Source organism: Balearica regulorum, chromosome W, assembly GCF_011004875.1.
Source record: "Balearica regulorum gibbericeps isolate bBalReg1 chromosome W, bBalReg1.pri, whole genome shotgun sequence".
In the NCBI taxonomy this organism is placed as follows: domain Eukaryota; kingdom Metazoa; phylum Chordata; class Aves; order Gruiformes; family Gruidae; genus Balearica; species Balearica regulorum.
This window is the reverse complement of record NC_046219.1, coordinates 688,629-708,872: the sequence shown is the minus strand read 5'-3', so window position 1 is coordinate 708,872 and position 20,244 is coordinate 688,629. Positions and strand designations below refer to the sequence as shown.

Here is a 20,244-nt window from a genome sequence, read left to right as displayed (position 1 = left end):
GCTTCCCCATTGCATGGAATGTGCAGAAAAGTCCCTGTCTTATTGATGGCATGGGGTTGGGAAGTAGGTATTACGGTGGCTATGGTGCAAGGCACATGTGTGCATTGCTCAGCCTGGCACCTTTAGAAACTTTTCCCTGGGCTTTATTTCCCCTCCTGACACTGTGAAGCAGGGATGCTATGGGCATAATTGGTTAGTAATTTGTGTCCATATTGCCTGACAGATAAATTACTTCCCTTCAAAGAAAGGGGAAAGCTCTCATACTTCGAGAATCCACTGAGACCTTCACGGCCTCCCAGGATTACATGCAACCAATGATGGCCCCTTGCATGAAGATTAATTATCATTTAAAAATTCTAGATATTTGATTAGTGTAGTGATGCCCAGTTCTACTGTCAAGATCAATCAGAAGAGGTGTCTGGCAAGATAAACATTTAATTTTAATTAGGAACAACAAATGTACAGATGTGGCAGGGTGACAGACTTTTCAGTTACTTCAATTTGCTTCAAAAATACTTCGGTTAGTATTTGAAGGGGTAAAATTTTCTAGACTGGTAGCTTGCAGTTTCTTGGTGCAAGAAATTGCACTGACCTTACCATTTTATATAGAGTTTGATATAGAAGTAAGATTAAATTTGGCACAACGACTACAGCATATTACTTTGGTAACATATCTGGTAAGCATTTTTAATTTCAACAATTTTACATTAAAAGATACTAAGAATGCAGCTAGGACATTTTCTCACAAGAATTAAAAATGTGTGTGTGTATTAAAATAAATACCTACATTTGTTAAAATAAATTGAGTTTTAGTTTTCCAGAAGAGTAGATAATGTGAAAATTGACATGTACATAACCAAAGAAAAAGTCTTTACTCTGCAAAATTTACTACCTAAAAGGTGACATGTGGTGTCACTTGTTGAAGAAGAATTATGTGAGCTTTAATGTATAGATGGAAAATTCATTTACTTCTAAATATCATAGCAGTGCCATGTTCTCCACACAACCCCAAATACAATTTAATTGATGGGAAAGGTTTCTTCTGTTTATTCTTTTACAACTGTAATAGTTAATGCCCATCCCCAAAGACAGTCCTTCACCACAGAAAGCTTTCCAGATTTCATGAGATTTTCAGTGTCACCTACCTGCATCACCCCTTTCCCTCATTCCTACATGCAGTTTGGCTTGGGTTTTCACCTAATGTAAGAAGAGGTCACCACGCCACCTCCAGAGAGGTGATAACCACTGGACCTTGCAGCCTTCTGCTGAAAATCATGGAATGTCTTCCAGTAATTATCTAAGGCTATTTCAGGCCTTTCTAGGTTAGTTTGCTACATTTCACAAACCTAAACACCCCACAGACTGCAAGTAATAACTTCTAGCTAGCCACCTTGTGGAATATAAGGATCAAAAGCACTTTTTCCTGCCATCCTGTGCTTTGCCTTTGTGAGGTACTCGCAACTTTTCACAGTCCCTATCGCCACTATATGGTAACCACACAGCTCTTTTCATACAGAAATTTCATACAGAAATGACAGAAACAGGATGATGTAGAAACCCACCATTGCTTTATGGTGATTCAGCCTTCATTCAGTTCCCGTGTGTAAGTTTCTTTAAAACTCTTCCTGTACTGACAATATTGTCCTCAGTACAGGAAAGACATGGACCTGTTGGAGCAGGTCCAGAGGAGGGCCACAAAAATGATCAGAGGGATAGAACACCTCTCCTATGAGGACAGGCTGAGACGTGGGGTTTTTCAGCCTGGAGAAGAGAAGGCTCTGGGTAGACCTTAGTGTGGCCTTTCACAGGGCTTATAAGAAAGATGGAGAGAGACTTTTTAACCAAGGCCTGTAGTGACAGGACAAGGGGCAACAATTTTAAACTGAAAGAGGGTAGATTTTGATTGGACATAGGGAAGAAAATTTTTTATGATGAGGGTGGTGAGACACTGGAACGGGTTGCCCAGAGAAGCTGTGGATGTCTGTCCTGGTTTCAGCTGAGATATAGAATTCATTTTTCTTCCTAGTAGCTGGTATAGTGCTGCGCTTTGGATTTAGTATGAGAATAATGTTGATAACACACTGATGGTTTTAGTTGTTGCCAGGTAGCGGTAGTGTCTACACTAAGTCAGGGACTTTTCAGCTTCTCACGCTCTGCCAGGTGCACAAGAAGCTGGGAGAGCACAGCCAGGACAGCTGACCCAGACTGGCCAAAGGGATATTCCCTACCACATAATGTCATGCTCCCTATACATATAACTGGGGAGGCTAGCCGGGAGGCAGATTGACTTCTCGGAAACAGACTGGGTGTCGGATTGCTTTATTTTCCTTTCACATATGGTGAGCAACTGTGTTTCTGCATCACTTGTATTATTAGTAGTAGTAGTGTTGTTGTTATCTTCCTTTGTTATCCTATTAAACTGTCTTTATCTCAACCCACGAGTTTGGGGTTTTTTTCCCCATTCTCCTCCCCATCCCCTTGGGGGGGGGGAGGGGAGGAGTGAGCAAGTGGCTGCGTGGTGTTCAGCTGCTGGCTGGGGCAAAACCACAACAATGTCCCATCATGGGAAGTGTTCAAGGCCAGGTTGGACAGGGCTTTGACCAACCTGATCTAGTGAAAGATGTCCCTGCCCATGGCAGGCAAGGGGCTTGGACTAGATGACCTTTAAAGGTCCCTATGAACCCAAACTATTCTATGATTCTATGATATTGCATAACATTGAGACATGGCACAGATTTACCTTTTCCCGAGTCCTTTGTACAGTTCAATTTTAGGGAATTTCTGGTTGAATGACAAGGTCTGAAAGCAAGATCATTGTCGTGGTTTTACCCCAGCCGGCAGCTGAGCACCACACAGCCACTCGCTCACTCCCCCCCCCCATCAGGATGGGGGAGAGAATTGGAAGAGTGAAAGTGAGAAAACTCATGGGTTGAGATAAAGACAGTTTAATAGGTAAAGCAAAAGCCATGTGCACAAGCGAAGCAAAACAAGGAATTCGTTCACTACTTCCCATTGGCAGGCAGATGTTCAGCCATCTCCAGGAAAGCAGGGCTCCATCACGCGTAACGGTTACTTGGGAAGACAAACGCCATCACTCCAAATGCCGCCGCCCCCCCCTCTTTCTCTTCCCCAAGCTCCTTATAAACAATGATGTCATCAATGTATTGCAGGTGCTCTGGGGCTTCACCCTTTTCCAGTGCAGTCTGAAACAGTCCATGGCAAATGGTGGGGCTGTGTTTCCACCCCTGGGGCAGTCGATTCCAGGTGTACTGGACGCCCCTCCAAGTGAAGGCAAACTGTGGCCTGCACTCTGCTGCCAAAGGCATTGAGAAAAATGCATTTGCAATATCACTTGTGGCATACCACTTGGCTGCCTTTCACTCCAATTCGTATTGAAGTTCCAGCATGCCTGGCACGGCAGCACTCATGGGTGGCGTGACTTCGCTCAGGCCACGATAGTCTACCGTCAGCCTCCACTCTCCATTGGAGTTCCACGCTGGCCATGTGGGACTGTTAAAGGGTGAGTGGGTTCTGCTGATCACTCCCTGACCCTCCAGTTGATGAATTAGCTTATGGATGGGAACCAGGGAGTCTCGGATGGTGCGATATTGTCACCGGTGCACGGTTGTGGTAGTGATTGGCACCTGTTCTTTAACCTTCAGAAACCTCACAACAGAAGGGTCCTCCGAGAGACCGGACAAAGTAGACAGCTTTCCAATTTCCTCTGTCTCCAAGGCAGCTATACCAAAAGCCCACCAGTACCCTTTTGGGTCCTTGAAATACCCTCTCCAGAGGTAGTCTATGCCCAGGATGCACGGAGCCTCTGGCCCAGTCACAATGGGGTGCTTTTCCCACTCATTCCCAGTTAGACTGACTTCAGCCTCCAGCAGAGTCAACTGTTGGGATCCCCCTGTCACTCCAGAAATAGAGATGGGTTCCACCCCTTCATAGCTCGATGGCATTAGGGTACACTGTGCACCAGTGTCCACCAGGGCCTTGTACTCCTGTGGGTCCGATGTGCCAGGCCATCGGATCCACGCAGTCCAATAAAACCAGTTGTCCCTCTCCTCCACCTGGCTGGAGGCAGGGCCCCTCTAATCCTGCTCATTGTATTCGCTACTCACTTCTTGCAAAAATGACTTAGAGGTCCCTTCAAGAGGATCATAAGTGCGATCGGGCCTTTCACTTGGCCTGGGGGACTGCCCGGTGGAAACTGGAGCGTCATTTTTCCTTGAAGAATCTCTTTTTATGACTGTTTTGCCTTGCAACTCATGTACTCGTGCCTGTAGGGTCGAGGTAGGCTTCCCATCCCATTTCCTCTTGTCTTCTCCGTGGTCGTGCAGATAAAACCACAGGATAACTCATGGTGTGTACGCTCTATATCCCTTCTCCGGAGCAGAGGAACCCTTACTCCTAACAGCTGAAATACGGGTCTGTGCAGGTGGGGAGTAAGATATATTCTCTTTGAGTTGCCGGACCTCCTGGGACAGTTTCTCCACAGCCGAGACGAGGGAGGAAGAAAGGCTCTCTTCATATTGCGGAGTCGGCCAGCCACTTCATCCACTGTGGGTGCCTCTTCACTTTTCCAGTCAATTACTGCCAGTGAGTTGGCAACAACTGTTGTTGTTATTTCCCTCTCCCTTTGCTGTCCCAGTAAACTGTCCTTGTCCCAACCCACGAGGTTTACCTTTGTCTTCCCAGTCTCCTCCCCATCCCGCCAGGGGAAGGGGTGAGCGAGGGGCCGCGTGGTGCTCAGCTGTCGGCTGGGGCTAAACCACGATAAGGGGAAAAAACTGCTGTGCCACAGCAGCCGGAAGAGAGAGGAGTGAGAATATGTGAGAGAAGCAATTGTGCAGACACGAAGGTCAGTGCAGAAGGAGGGGGAGGAGGTGCTTCAGGCGCTGGAGCAGATATTCCCCGGCAGCCCGTGGTGAAGACCATGGTGGAAGACCAGGTTGTCCCCATGCAGCCCATGGAGGGCCATGGTGGACCAGATATCCACCTGCAGCCCGTGGAGGACCCCACACCAGAGTAGGTGGATGTGCCCGAAGGAGGCTGTGACCTCGTGGAGAGCCCACGCTGGAGCAGGCTCCTGGCAGGACCTGTGGACCCGTGCAGAGAGAGGAGCCCACGCTGGAGCAGGTTTGCTGGCAGGACCGGTGACCCCGTGGGGGACCCACGCTGGAGCAGTCTGTTCCTGAAGGTCTGCACCCCGTGGAAAGGACCCATGCTGGAGCAGTTTGTAAAGAACTGTAGCCCGTGGGAAGGACCCACGTTGGATAAGTTCATGAAGGACTGTCGCCTGTGGGAGGGATCCCACACTGGAGCAGGGGAAGAGTGTGAGGAGTCCTCCCCCTGAGGAGAAACGAGCACCAGAGACAATGTGTGATGAACTGACCGCAACCCCCCATTCCCTGTCCCCCTGTGCCGCTGGGGGGGAGGAGGTAGATAAGCCAGGAATGAAGTTGAGCCCAGAAAGAGGGTAGGGGTGGGGGGAAGGTATTTTAAATTTGTTGTTTGGTGTTTTTTTTTTCTCATTACCCTACTCTGATTTGATTTGTAATAAATTAAATTAATTTCCCCAATTCGAGTCTGTTTTGCCCATGATGGTAATTGCTGAGTGATCTCCCTGTCCTTATCTCGACCCACAAGCTTTTAATTATATTTTCTCTCCTCTGTCTAGTTGATGAGGTGGAGTGATAGAGCGGCTTGGTGGTCATCTGGCATCCAGCCAAGGTTACTCCACCACAGGGGGACACCTGATATATGCTGGGCACGCAATATGACTGTGTGCAAGCAAGTTAGGAGATTGCTGGAGGGCGTTAATGACAATTTCTTGACACGGGTGATTGATGAACTGAGTAGGGTAGATGCTGAGCTGGACCTGTTACTTGAAAACAAAGAAGAATTAGCTGACAATGTAAAGGTCAAAAGCCTTGGTTGCAGTGATCATGAGATGGTGGAGTTTAATATCCTGAGAAAAGAGAGCAAAATGAATAGTAGAATTAAAACCCTGGACTTTGGGCAAGCAGATTTTTCAGGGATCTGCATCGCAGGATCCCATGGGAGGCTGCCCTGAAGTACAAAGAGGCCCAGGAGAACTGGGCGATCTTCAAGGACTACCTCTTCAAAGCACAAGAACAACCCATTCCACTGTGCGTAAAATTGAGCAACCTTGAAAGAAGAAGCAGGGCTCCATCATGCATAACGGTTACTTGGGAAGACAAATGCCATCACTGCGAATGCTGCCGCCACCATGCCCCTCCCCCCCCATTCTTTCCTCTTCCCCCAGTCCCTTATATGCTGAGCATGACATCATATGGTATGGAATATCCCTTTGGTTAGTTTGGGTCAGCTGTCCTGGCTGTGTCCCCTCCCAACCTCTTGTGCACCCCCAGCCATCCTGCTGGCGGGGTGGTGTGAGAAGCAGAAAAGGCCTTGACTCTATGTAAGCACTGCTCAGCAATAACAAAACACGTCTATATAACAAAAACATCTCTGCATTATCAACACTGTTTCCATCACAAATCCAAAGCATAGCCCCATGCTAGCTACTATGCAGAAAATTAACTCTCTCTCAGCTGAAACCAGGACATTATCCACTCAGTCCGTACCATTTATGTCATACTCAGGTTCCACACAATCCAACAGATCTTCATTAACTACCACCACTCTTCTCATCTTTTGATATGATATAATATAATATAATATGCTGATATCATTCCCTTATTCTATGAACCACCCTATCAAAATGTCAATAAAATGTCCACAAATGTCCACAAAATGTCTGTTGCATTCACTCAGCCCATAAGCTTGGGCTCCATCCGCCATGGTGGTCACTCAGGATAGGAGAGGTGGTGTGATGCATGGAGTTACTAGGCACCAAAGCCAGCTCAGGTTAGGTTCACTGCTGCACTTGTGCTGCTTCTTGTAAGGCTTGTCCTCCTTTGGTTCAGGTGGTTCCTGCTACAGTAATTCTTATAACATGTAACTCAAATCATGGGTTACATCAATTTAAAGGTATTTTCATTACACTATCCACCTGTCGTGGTTTTACCCCAGCGGGCAGCTGAGCACCACGCAGCCGCTCGCTCACTCCCCCCCATCAGGATGGGGAAGAGAATTAGAAAAGTTAAAGTGAGAAAACTCGTGGGTTGAGATAAAGACAGTTTAATAGGTAAAGCAAAAGCCACGCGCACAAGCAAAGCAAAGCAAGGAATTCATTCACCACTTCCCATGGGTAGGCAGGTGTTCAGCCATCTCCAGGAAAGCAGGGCTCCGTCACGCGTAACGGTTACTTGGGAAGACAAACGCCATCACTCCGAATGCCGCCGCCCCCCCCCCCCCCCCCCCTTCCCCCAAGCTCCTTATAAACTGAGCATGACGTCATATAGTATGGAATATCCCTTTGGTCAGTTTGGGTCACCTGTCCTGTCTGTGTCTCCTCCCAACTTCTTGTCCACCCCCAGCCATCCCGCTGGCAGGGCAGTGCAAGAAGCAGAAAAGGCCTTGGCCCCGTGTAAACACTGCTCAACAACAAGTCCATAGAACAAAAACATCTCTATATTATCAGTGCTGTCTCCAGCACAAATCCAAAACATATCCCCACACTAGCTACTATGAAGAAAATCAATCCTCTCAGCTGAAACCGGGACACCACCCCTTGTCCCTTTGGACCAGACAATCGGGTTTACCATTGCAATGAACACCTCCCCTTGCCTCTGCTCCAGCTTGGACTTATCCACAGACTGCAGTCCCTTAGGGGTATACCTGCTCCAAGTGGAGCCTTATCTATGAGCCACAGTCTCTCCAGGGGTACACCTGCTGCAGCATAGACTTATCCACAGCCACAGTCACTTCGAGGTGCACCTGTTCCAGTGTGGCCTTCTCCATGGGCCACAATGCCTTCATAGATATACCTGATCCAGCATGGCCTTAGCAGCAGCTACAGTCACTTCAGTCCCTTCAGAAATAAACCTGCCCTGTCGTGGGCTCATCCATCGCCACACACTTTGAGGTGCTCCAGCATGACCCATGCACAGCCACCGATGCTTCAAGGTGTACCTGCTGCAGCATGGACTTATCCTTGGCTCACAATCCCTCCAGAGGTATACCTGCTGCAGCACAGACATAACCATGGCCACAGATGCTTTGAGATATTCCTGCTCTGGGGTGGACTTATGCACAGCCACAGATGCTTTGGAGTATCCTGCTCCCACATGGACTCATCCACAGGTCACAGTCCCTTCGACTCGAGTGCACACAGGAGTTCCAGCCTGTCCAGTACAGCAGCACAGAAACAGCAGCGATGCCCTGGCGATCTGCCAGCCCAGGCGCATCGCCATTGCTGTTATCAAAATGTTCCCAGGCACAGCACAGTAAAATGATGAGCAGTACAGCACTACAGCGAGCAGCAAAAGCAAAAAGCAGCCACTAACGAGCACTAGACTACTATACAGTAAGGCAAGCAAGCCCCATGGCAAGCACAGGAGCCTGACAATTAATAGCTAAACAGTTTTTAATATTTTTTAATAATTACTTGAACATGGTACCAGTTAATGATGCTCACATATATGCTACTGGAAATGGATGTATATGTATTGTTTCCCTGTATCCAGTTTGGTAGGGATTGTATCAGAAAACTGAAACCCTTGTGGAAAAATCTATGTGCAATTTTTCTGATGTGTATAGATAAGAGGTGAAACATCTGCAATGTGCACACATGTCATGCATCAACTATAGTATAATCAGAGTAATATAACATACAAAAACACTATACTGGGATTAAGTCTGGGATCACTTGTAGTGTTCCTAACCCAGAGACTACTGTACATCGTGATCTACATAACAGTTAACCCGAGTAAACCCAGGCCCAGGCCTAAATTGTGCTGCACTTAAACAGCTTAGTGTGCTGTACTGTAAGTGTGCACTTATAGCTTAGTGTAGCCTGTGTTGTGCTGTACATATTCCTTGGCCACAGGATAAACTCAGCCAGCTAATTGTAATGGAGGAGCTTGTAGGCAGCTCCCGCTTGGCACCAGAGATTACAGCACCTGCATGTCCTTGTCTTTATCTTAAAGTATAGCAGCATGTTCTCATGTGAACATGTTTTTGCTTGACAGTAGAAATGATTAATAGAGTTGTTTTCTTGTAAGAAAATCCTATAAGAGCTCTAAAGACCAAAATTTTGGGGAACCTGTCCATGGACGGGATCTATGCAACATGCCATGCCCTGATTGGAGATCCATCTTATGCTCCACAACTCAGCATTCCCACCAACTGAAGGGACATATTCTCCTTATTCTCTTTGTCCTTCTAATGTTAGCTCCAATAAATGATATTTAATCAATACCTTACTGTGTTGGGTTTGGGTGGCAAGGTTTTGGTAGCGGGGTCGGGGGGGGCTACAGGGGTGGCTTCTGTGAGAAGCTGCTAGAAGCTTCCCCTGTGTCTGATAGAGCCAAGGCCAGCCGGCTCCAAGACGGACCCGCCGCCGGCCAAGGCCAAGCCAATCAGCGCCTCTGTGATAACATATTTAAGAAGGGAAAAAAACGGAGAGCGCTTTTGCAGCCAGAGAGAGGAGTGAGAAGATGTAAGAAGCTCTGCACACACCAAGGTCAGCGCAGAAGGAGGGGGAGGAGGTGCTCCAGGCGCCGGAGCAGAGATCCCCCTGCAGCCCGTGGTGAAGACCATGGTGAAGCAGGCTGTCCCCCTGCAGCCCATGGAGGGAGGATGAGGGGGTGCACAGATTCCACCTGCAGACCATGGAGGACCCCACGCCGGAGCAGGTGGAGGCACCTGAAGGAGGCTGTGACCCCGTGGGAAGCCCGCGCGGGAGCAAGCTCCTGGCAGGACCTGTGGATCCATGGAGAGAGGAGCCCACGCCAGGGCAGGTTTTCTGGCAGGACTTGTGACCCTGTGGGGGACCCACACTGGAGCAGTTTGCTCCTGAAGGTCTGCACCCCATGGAGAAGACTCACGTTGGAGAAGGTCGTGAAGGACTGTCTCCCGTGAGAGGGACCCCATGCTGGAGCAGGGGAATGATGAGAGGAGTCCTCCCCCTGAGGATGAAGAAGCGGCAGAAACAACGCGTGATGAACTGACCGTACCCCCCATTCCCCGTCCCCCTGTGCCGCTGGGGGGGGGCGGAGGTTGGTTTTATTTCTCATTCCTCTACTCTGTTTTGCTTGGTAATAAATTAGATGAATTTCCTCTCTAGGTTCAGTCTGTTTTGCTCGTGATGATAATTAGTGAGTGATCTCTCCCTGTCCTTATCTCGACCCATAAGCTTTTTGTTATACTTTTTCTCCCCTGTCTAGTGAACGAGGGGAGTGATAGAGCAGCTCTGGTGGGCACCTTGGATTTGTGCTGGAAACAGTGTTGATAATAGAGAGATGTGTTTGTTATATAGAGCTGCAGTGCTTACACAGAGTCAAGGCCTTTTCTGCTTCTCACATTGCCCTGCCAGCAAGTAGGCTGGGGGTATACAGGAAGTTGGGAGGGGACACAGCTGGGACAGCTGACCCCGAATGACTAAAGGGATATTCCATACCATATGATGTCATGCTCACTTTATAAGGAGCTTGGGGAAGAGGAAGAAGGGCCAGCGGCGGCATTCGGAGTGATGGCATTTGTCTTCCCAAGTAACCATTACACATGATGGAGCCCTGCTTTCCTGGAGATGGCTGAACACCTGCCTGCCCATGGGAAGTGGTGAATGAATTCCTTGTTTTGCTTCACTTGTGCACGTGGCTTTTGCTTTACCTATTAAACTGTCTTTATCTCAACCCAGGAGTTTTCTCTCTTTCACTCTTCCAATTCTCTCCCTCATCCCAACCGGGAGGAGTGAGCGAGCGGCTGCGTGGTGCTCAGCTACTGGCTGGGGTAAAACCACAACACAATGCCAGTAATATTGTGATATACTCTACACTGCTTTGCATGCCTTCATGCTATGAATAATTTGATTGAAGATCATAGATTGATTAAGAAAAAAAACCAAAAACACATTGGGATGTCCAGATGACCAATATACTGAGATGAATCACAATGAATCCATATACTAATATCATTCATTTCAATGTAGACATTCTCTGAACCAAGAGGGGGCTGTAGTTATTTGAAACAAAAATGTGAACATTGGTAGGAATGAAATATGAATGCAAATGTGTGTGAGTGTGAGAAAACACTGCAAGAAGCAGCAGAACAAGGGTTGAAAGAATAGCCTGTATGGATAATGAAGAACATGGTTCCCAGGGCACTGTTCTCAGACGTGAAACTCAAGAATGTGTTTCTGTCGCAACCAGAAGGCCTGCGCTCTGCTCAGATCACAGCACAGATGACTTGTCAGCAGAAGACCCTGCACTCTAAAAACAAGAAGATGACAACAAGCTTGAAGCATATCACATATTCCATTTCTTTTCCTGTTAGCCCAACAACAGACAATGAGCAGGTACCTTGCCTAAGACTGATGGAGACTGAAGTCCACACAATTCTGAAGTGAAAGACCACCCCATAACAACTGTTGACTCCTATAGGCTATAAAAGATCTGTCCAAAAATAGTACATTGTCACCAATCAAGAGGAACCCAAGATATGTAGTGAGGGCTTGATAGCCAGCATCCCTTGTCCTCAGTGTAGCACACAAGTGATCCTGGCCAGACCACTCAGATGTACATTTTGGTGGCTGTATGTGGGTGTGAGAGAGTGAGTGGGTAAAATAAACTTAGAGATTTAGTAAATAAATATCACCTTCCCCTTCCATAAGATCCTGCACTGAATTTTGTTACAGAAATTTCCCTACATGTATACTGTCCCATTAGGTAGTTGTAGGCAGCAATAAGATCTCCCCATAGCTTTCTGTTCTTAAGGCAGAAAAAAACCCACAACAAAAACATATGTCAGGTGTTCCAGCCCCCTAACCATCTTGGTGGCCTCTGCTGGACTCATTCCAGTATGTCAATGTCTGTCTTATACTGGGGAGCCCCAAACTGTACACAATACTCCAGATGTGGTCTCACCAGTGTTCTTGATCTTTCGCCATTAGGGTGGGTGGTCTCGAGGGGTCTTTTGGGTGGTCGTGAGCCCCTTCCTTAAATGAACTCTGTATGACCTTTGGCCATATATGGTGATCAGAATATGGAGCTGCACATCCTCCGACACGCCCTCCGCGCCCTGTGCTAACCAACTTTTCCTTTGTGGTTTATTATCCCAATGCAGACCGTAACTGTTTCCCGCCACAATGTTTGAGACATTAACACACATTAACCCTTTCAGTCTCTCACATGCAGGACTTTGCATTTGCCTTAGTTAATGTTTATGAGGTTCCTGTCAGCTCATATAGTCAGCTTATCAAGATCCTGTGAATAGCAGCCATGTCCTCCAGCATATCAGCCACTCCTCCCAATTTGGTGTCATCCACAAACTTGCCAAGGATACATTCTGTCCCATCGTCCAGGTCCTTAATAAAGATATTAAATAGTATTGGCCTCAGTATCAACAATTGAGGAACATCAGTAACTGGCTACCAGTAGGACTTTGTACACTCAGTCACAAACCTTTGAGCCCAACAGTTCAGGCAACTGTCCATCCACCTTATAGCCCACCTATCTAAACTATCTCTCTCCAGCTTGGCTATATGGATACTATGGGAGACAGTGTCAAAGGCTTTCCTTAAGTCAAGGGAAACTACATTCACTCTTCTCCCCATGTCCACAGAGCCAGTCATCCCATCATAGAAAGCTATCGAGTTCATCAGACACCATTTGCCCTTGTTAAAGCCATGCTGGTTGTTCCAAATCACATTTTCTTGTTGTTTATGTGCCTGGACATGGCCCTGAGGTAGTGAAACACTGGAACAGGTTGCCCAGAGAGGTGGCAGATGCCCCATCCCTGGAAACATTCAAGGTCAGGTTGAACAGGGCTCTGAGCAACCTGAGCTAGTTGAAGATGTCCCTGCTCATTGCAGGGGGGTTTAGACTAGATGACCTTTAAAGGTCCCTTCCAACCCAAACTGTTCTATGATTCTGTGATTCTATGATTTTCTCCATAACCCTCCTAGCAAAAGAGGTAAGGCTGACTGGGTTGCAGTTCCCCAGATCCTCCTTTGTGCTATCCTTGAAGATGGGTGTGACATTCGCCTTTCTCCAGTCATCCGGAACCTCTCCCAATTGCCATGACCTTTCAAAGATGATAGAGAGCTGCCTCACAATGACATTGGCCAGCTCCTTCAGCACTGTTGGATGCATCCCATCTGGTCCCATGGACTTGTGCATGTCTAAGTGGGTTAAGTGATCCCTAACTTGATATTCCTCTACTGTAGGTAATGCTTCTCTCTCACAGACTCTGACACTAGGCTCGGGCACCCGAAAGGCCTGAGGGCAGAGCTTACCAGTGAAATCAGAGATGGAAAAGACATTGAGTACCTCAGCCTTTTCCTTGTCCTTGGTCACTAGGTCCCCTGACCCATTGAACTGTGGGCCCGCATTTTCCTTAGCTTCCTTTTTGCTGCCCACATACCTGAAGAAGCCGTTCTTGTTGCCCTTCACGTCCCTCACTAGTTCCTATTCCAGCTGAGCTTTGGCTTTTCAAATTCTGTCCCTGCACACTTGGGTAATGTCTTTATATTCTGACTAGGTACTCCATTCCCATTTCCACCTTCTGCATACTTCCCATTTTATGCTTGACCTCAGTCAGTTCCCTGCTCATCCATGCTGTCCTTCTTCTTTCAAGGTTGCTCAATTTTACGCACAGTGGAATGGGTTGTTCTTGTGCTTTGAAGAGGTAGTCCTTGAAGATCGCCCAGTTCTCCTGGGCCTCTTTGTACTTCAGGGCAGCCTCCCATGGGATCCTGCGATGCAGATCCCTGAAAAATCTGCTTGCCCAAAGTCCAGGGTTTTAATTCTACTATTCATTTTGCTCTCTTTTCTCAGGATATTAAACTCCACCATCTCATGATCACTGCAACCAAGGCTTTTGACCTTTACATTGTCAGCTAATTCTTCTTTGTTTTCAAGTAACAGGTCCAGCTCAGCATCTACCCTACTCAGTTCATCAATCACCCGTGTCAAGAAATTGTCATTAACGCCCTCCAGCAATCTCCTAACTTGCTTGCACACAGTCATATTGCGTGCCCAGCATATATCAGGTGTCCCCCTGTGGTGGAGTAACCTTGGCTGGATGCCAGATGACCACCAAGCCGCTCTATCACTCCACCTCATCAACTAGACAGAGGAGAGAAAATATAATTAAAAGCTTGTGGGTCGAGATAAGGACAGGGAGATCACTCAGCAATTACCATCATGGGCAAAACAGACTCGAATTGGGGAAATTAATTTAATTTATTACAAATCAAATCAGAGTAGGGTAATGAGAAAAAAAAAACACCAAACAACAAATTTAAAATACCTTCCCCCCACCCCTACCCTCTTTCTGGGCTCAACTTCATTCCTGGCTTATCTACCTCCTCCCCCCCAGCGGCACAGGGGGACAGGGAATGGGGGGTTGCGGTCAGTTCATCACACATTGTCTCTGGTGCTCGTTTCTCCTCAGGGGGAGGACTCCTCACACTCTTCCCCTGCTCCAGTGTGGGATCCCTCCCACAGGCGACAGTCCTTCATGAACTTATCCAACGTGGGTCCTTCCCACGGGCTACAGTTCTTTACAAACTGCTCCAGCATGGGTCCTTTCCACGGGGTGCAGACCTTCAGGAACAGACTGCTCCAGCGTGGGTCCCCCACGGGGTCACCGGTCCTGCCAGCAAACCTGCTCCAGCGTGGGCTCCTCTCTCTGCACGGGTCCACAGGTCCTGCCAGGAGCCTGCTCCAGCGTGGGCTCTCCACGAGGTCACAGCCTCCTTCGGGCACATCCACCTACTCTGGTGTGGGGTCCTCCACGGGCTGCAGGTGGATATCTGGTCCACCATGGCCCTCCATGGGCTGCATGGGGACAACCTGGTCTTCCACCATGGTCTTCACCACGGGCTGCCGGGGAATATCTGCTCCAGCGCCTGAAGCACCTCCTCCCCCTCCTTCTGCACTGACCTTCGTGTCTGCACAATTGCTTCTCTCACATATTCTCACTCCTCTCTCTTCCGGCTGCTGTGGCACAGCAGTTTTTTCCCCTTATCGTGGTTTAGCCCCAGCCGACAGCTGAGCACCACGCGGCCCCTCGCTCACCCCTTCCCCTGGCGGGATGGGGAGGAGACTGGGAAGACAAAGGTAAACCTCGTGGGTTGGGACAAGGACAGTTTACTGGGACAGCAAAGGGAGAGGGAAATAACAACAACAGTTGTTGCCAACTCACTGGCAGTAATTGACTGGAAAAGTGAAGAGGCACCCACAGTGGATGAAGTGGCTGGCCGACTCCGCAATATGAAGAGAGCCTTTCTTCCTCCCTCGTCTCGGCTGTGGAGAAACTGTCCCAGGAGGTCCGGCAACTCAAAGAGAATATATCTTACTCCCCACCTGCACAGACCCGTATTTCAGCTGTTAGGAGTAAGGGTTCCTCTGCTCCGGAGAAGGGATATAGAGCGTACACACCATGAGTTATCCTGTGGTTTTATCTGCACGACCACGGAGAAGACAAGAGGAAATGGGATGGGAAGCCTACCTCGACCCTACAGGCACGAGTACATGAGTTGCAAGGCAAAACAGTCATAAAAAGAGATTCTTCAAGGAAAAATGACGCTCCAGTTTCCACCGGGCAGTCCCCCAGGCCAAGTGAAAGGCCCGATCGCACTTATGATCCTCTTGAAGGGACCTCTAAGTCATTTTTGCAAGAAGTGAGTAGCGAATACAATGAGCAGGATTAGAGGGGCCCTGCCTCCAGCCAGGTGGAGGAGAGGGACAACTGGTTTTATTGGACTGCGTGGATCCGATGGCCTGGCACATCGGACCCACAGGAGTACAAGGCCCTGGTGGACACTGGTGCACAGTGTACCCTAATGCCATCGAGCTATGAAGGGGTGGAACCCATCTCTATTTCTGGAGTGACAGGGGGATCCCAACAGTTGACTCTGCTGGAGGCTGAAGTCAGTCTAACTGGGAATGAGTGGGAAAAGCACCCCATTGTGACTGGGCCAGAGGCTCCGTGCATCCTGGGCATAGACTACCTCTGGAGAGGGTATTTCAAGGACCCAAAAGGGTACTGGTGGGCTTTTGGTATAGCTGCCTTGGAGACAGAGGAAATTGGAAAGCTGTCTACTTTGTCCGGTCTCTCGGAGGACCCTTCTGTTGTGAGGTTTCTGAAGGTTAAAGAACAGGTGCCAATCACTACCACAACCGTGCACCGGTGACAATATCGCACCATCCGAGACTCCCTGGTTCCCATCCATAAGCTAATTCATCAACTGGAGGGTCAGGGAGTGATCAGCAGAACCCACTCACCCTTTAACAGTCCCACATGGCCAGCGTGGAACTCCAATGGAGAGTGGAGGCTGACGGTAGACTATCGTGGCCTGAGCGAAGTCACGCCACCCATGAGTGCTGCCGTGCCAGGCATGCTGGAACTTCAATACGAATTGGAGTGAAAGGCAGCCAAGTGGTATGCCACAAGTGATATTGCAAATGCATTTTTCTCAATGCCTTTGGCAGCAGAGTGCAGGCCACAGTTTGCCTTCACTTGGAGGGGCGTCCAGTACACCTGGAATCGACTGCCCCAGGGGTGGAAACACAGCCCCACCATTTGCCATGGACTGTTTCAGACTGCACTGGAAAAGGGTGAAGCCCCAGAGCACCTGCAATACATTGATGACATCATTGTTTATAAGGAGCTTGGGGAAGAGAAAGAGGGGGGGGGCGGCGGCATTTGGAGTGATGGCGTTTGTCTTCCCAAGTAACCGTTACGCGTGATGGAGCCCTGCTTTCCTGGAGATGGCTGAACATCTGCCTGCCAATGGGAAGTAGTGAACGAATTCCTTGTTTTGCTTCGCTTGTGCACATGGCTTTTGCTTTACCTATTAAACTGTCTTTATCTCAACCCATGAGTTTTCTCACTTTCACTCTTCCAATTCTCTCCCCCATCCTGATGGGGGGGGGGAGTGAGCGAGTGGCTGTGTGGTGCTCAGCTGCCGGCTGGGGTAAAACCACGACAATGATCTTGCTTTCAGACCTTGTCATTCAACCAGAAATTCCCTAAAATTGAACTGTACAAAGGACTCGGGAAAAGGTAAATCTGTGCCATGTCTCAATGTTATGCAATATCATAGAATCATAGAATAGTTTGGGTTCATAGGGACCTTTAAAGGTCATCTAGTCCAAGCCCCTTGCCTGCCATGGGCAGGGACATCTTTCACTAGATCAGGTTGGTCAAAGCCCTGTCCAACCTGGCCTTGAACACTTCCCATGATGGGACATTGTTGTGGTTTTGCCCCAGCCAGCAGCTGAACACCACGCAGCCACTTGCTCACTCCTCCCCTCCCCCCCCCCAAGGGGATGGGGAGGAGAATGGGGAAAAAAACCCCAAACTCGTGGGTTGAGATAAAGACAGTTTAATAGGATAACAAAGGAAGATAACAACAACACTACTACTACTAATAATACAAGTGATGCAGAAACACAGTTGCTCACCATATGTGAAAGGAAAATAAAGCAATCCGACACCCAGTCTGTTTCCGAGAAGTCAATCTGCCTCCCGGCTAGCCTCCCCAGTTATATGTATAGGGAGCATGACATTATGTGGTAGGGAATATCCCTTTGGCCAGTCTGGGTCAGCTGTCCTGGCTGTGCTCTCCCAGCTTCTTGTGCACCTGGCAGAGCGTGAGAAGCTGAAAAGTCCCTGACTTAGTGTAGACACTACCGCTACCTGGCAACAACTAAAACCATCAGTGTGTTATCAACATTATTCTCATACTAAATCCAAAGCGCAGCACTATACCAGCTACTAGGAAGAAAAATGAATTCTATATCTCAGCTGAAACCAGGACAGACATCCACAGCTTCTCTGGGCAACCCGTTCCAGTGTCTCACCACCCTCATCATAAAAAATTTTCTTCCCTATGTCCAATCAAAATCTACCCTCTTTCAGTTTAAAATTGTTGCCCCTTGTCCTGTCACTACAGGCCTTGGTTAAAAAGTCTCTCTCCATCTTTCTTATAAGCCCTGTGAAAGGCCACACTAAGGTCTACCCAGAGCCTTCTCTTCTCCAGGCTGAAAAACCCCACGTCTCAGCCTGTCCTCATAGGAGAGGTGTTCTATCCCTCTGATCATTTTTGTGGCCCTCCTCTGGACCTGCTCCAACAGGTCCATGTCTTTCCTGTACTGAGGACAATATTGTCAGTACAGGAAGAGTTTTAAAGAAACTTACACACGGGAACTGAATGAAGGCTGAATCACCATAAAGCAATGGTGGGTTTCTACATCATCCTGTTTCTGTCATTTCTGTATGAAATTTCTGTATGAAAAGAGCTGTGTGGTTACCATATAGTGGCGATAGGGACTGTGAAAAGTTGCGAGTACCTCACAAAGGCAAAGCACAGGATGGCAGGAAAAAGTGCTTTTGATCCTTATATTCCACAAGGTGGCTAGCTAGAAGTTATTACTTGCAGTCTGTGGGGTGTTTAGGTTTGTGAAATGTAGCAAACTAACCTAGAAAGGCCTGAAATAGCCTTAGATAATTACTGGAAGACATTCCATGATTTTCAGCAGAAGGCTGCAAGGTCCAGTGGTTATCACCTCTCTGGAGGTGGCGTGGTGACCTCTTCTTACATTAGGTGAAAACCCAAGCCAAACTGCATGTAGGAATGAGGGAAAGGGGTGATGCAGGTAGGTGACACTGAAAATCTCATGAAATCTGGAAAGCTTTCTGTGGTGAAGGACTGTCTTTGGGGATGGGCATTAACTATTACAGTTGTAAAAGAATAAACAGAAGAAACCTTTCCCATCAATTAAATTGTATTTGGGGTTGTGTGGAGAACATGGCACTGCTATGATATTTAGAAGTAAATGAATTTTCCATCTATACATTAAAGCTCACATAATTCTTCTTCAACAAGTGACACCACATGTCACCTTTTAGGTAGTAAATTTTGCAGAGTAAAGACTTTTTCTTTGGTTATGTACATGTCAATTTTCACATTATCTACTCTTCTGGAAAACTAAAACTCAATTTATTTTAACAAATGTAGGTATTTATTTTAATACACACACACATTTTTAATTCTTGTGAGAAAATGTCCTAGCTGCATTCTTAGTATCTTTTAATGTAAAATTGTTGAAATTAAAAATGCTTACCAGATATGTTACCAAAGTAATATGCTGTAGTCGTTGTGCCAAATTTAATCTTACTTCTATATCAAACTCTATATAAAATGGTAAGGTCAGTGCAATTTCTTGCACCAAGAAACTGCAAGCTACCAGTCTAGAAAATTTTACCCCTTCAAATACTAACCGAAGTATTTTTGAAGCAAATTGAAGTAACTGAAAAGTCTGTCACCCTGCCACATCTGTACATTTGTTGTTCCTAATTAAAATTAAATGTTTATCTTGCCAGACACCTCTTCTGATTGATCTTGACAGTAGAACTGGGCATCACTACACTAATCAAATATCTAGAATTTTTAAATGATAATTAATCTTCATGCAAGGGGCCATCATTGGTTGCATGTAATCCTGGGAGGCCGTGAAGGTCTCAGTGGATTCTCGAAGTATGAGAGCTTTCCCCTTTCTTTGAAGGGAAGTAATTTATCTGTCAGGCAATATGGACACAAATTACTAACCAATTATGCCCATAGCATCCCTGCTTCACAGTGTCAGGAGGGGAAATAAAGCCCAGGGAAAAGTTTCTAAAGGTGCCAGGCTGAGCAATGCACACATGTGCCTTGCACCATAGCCACCGTAATACCTACTTCCCAACCCCATGCCATCAATAAGACAGGGACTTTTCTGCACATTCCATGCAATGGGGAAGCTGACGATACAGACTTCAGCATTTGTTCCCTGTGATGGGCCTGTGAAATACAGGGAGACCTGGGGAAAAGGGGTGGAAGGAAAGTGAAGGGGGGATTGAGCACTGGGGAAAGAAATCTGTGCACACAAGGGGTGTACGAGAGCGAGGCTGGTGGAGCTGCAGGAGGTGAAAAAGCACATGCCTGACAAAAGATGATGTGGTGGGTTGACCTTGGCTGGCCACCAGCTGCCCACCAAGCCGCTCTATCACTCCTCCTCCATCAACAGGGCAGGGGGAGAAAATGCGATGAAAAGCTCGTGGGTTGAGATAAGGACAGGGAGATTACTTACCAATTACTGCCAC

The 20,244-nt window shown here is 47.6% G+C and overlaps 1 long non-coding RNA gene across 1 annotated transcript in view; it reads left to right on the top strand.

Moving 5' to 3' along the window:
* The first annotated feature begins 5,131 nt into the window (after window positions 1-5,131).
* The window catches only part of LOC142599267 (uncharacterized), a 675,914-nt gene continuing 660,801 nt past the window's right edge, over window positions 5,132-20,244 (top strand). The window contains exon 1 of the long non-coding RNA XR_012832897.1: window positions 5,132-5,482. This is a non-coding gene — a long non-coding RNA (uncharacterized LOC142599267). The remainder of the gene's footprint in view (window positions 5,483-20,244) is intronic.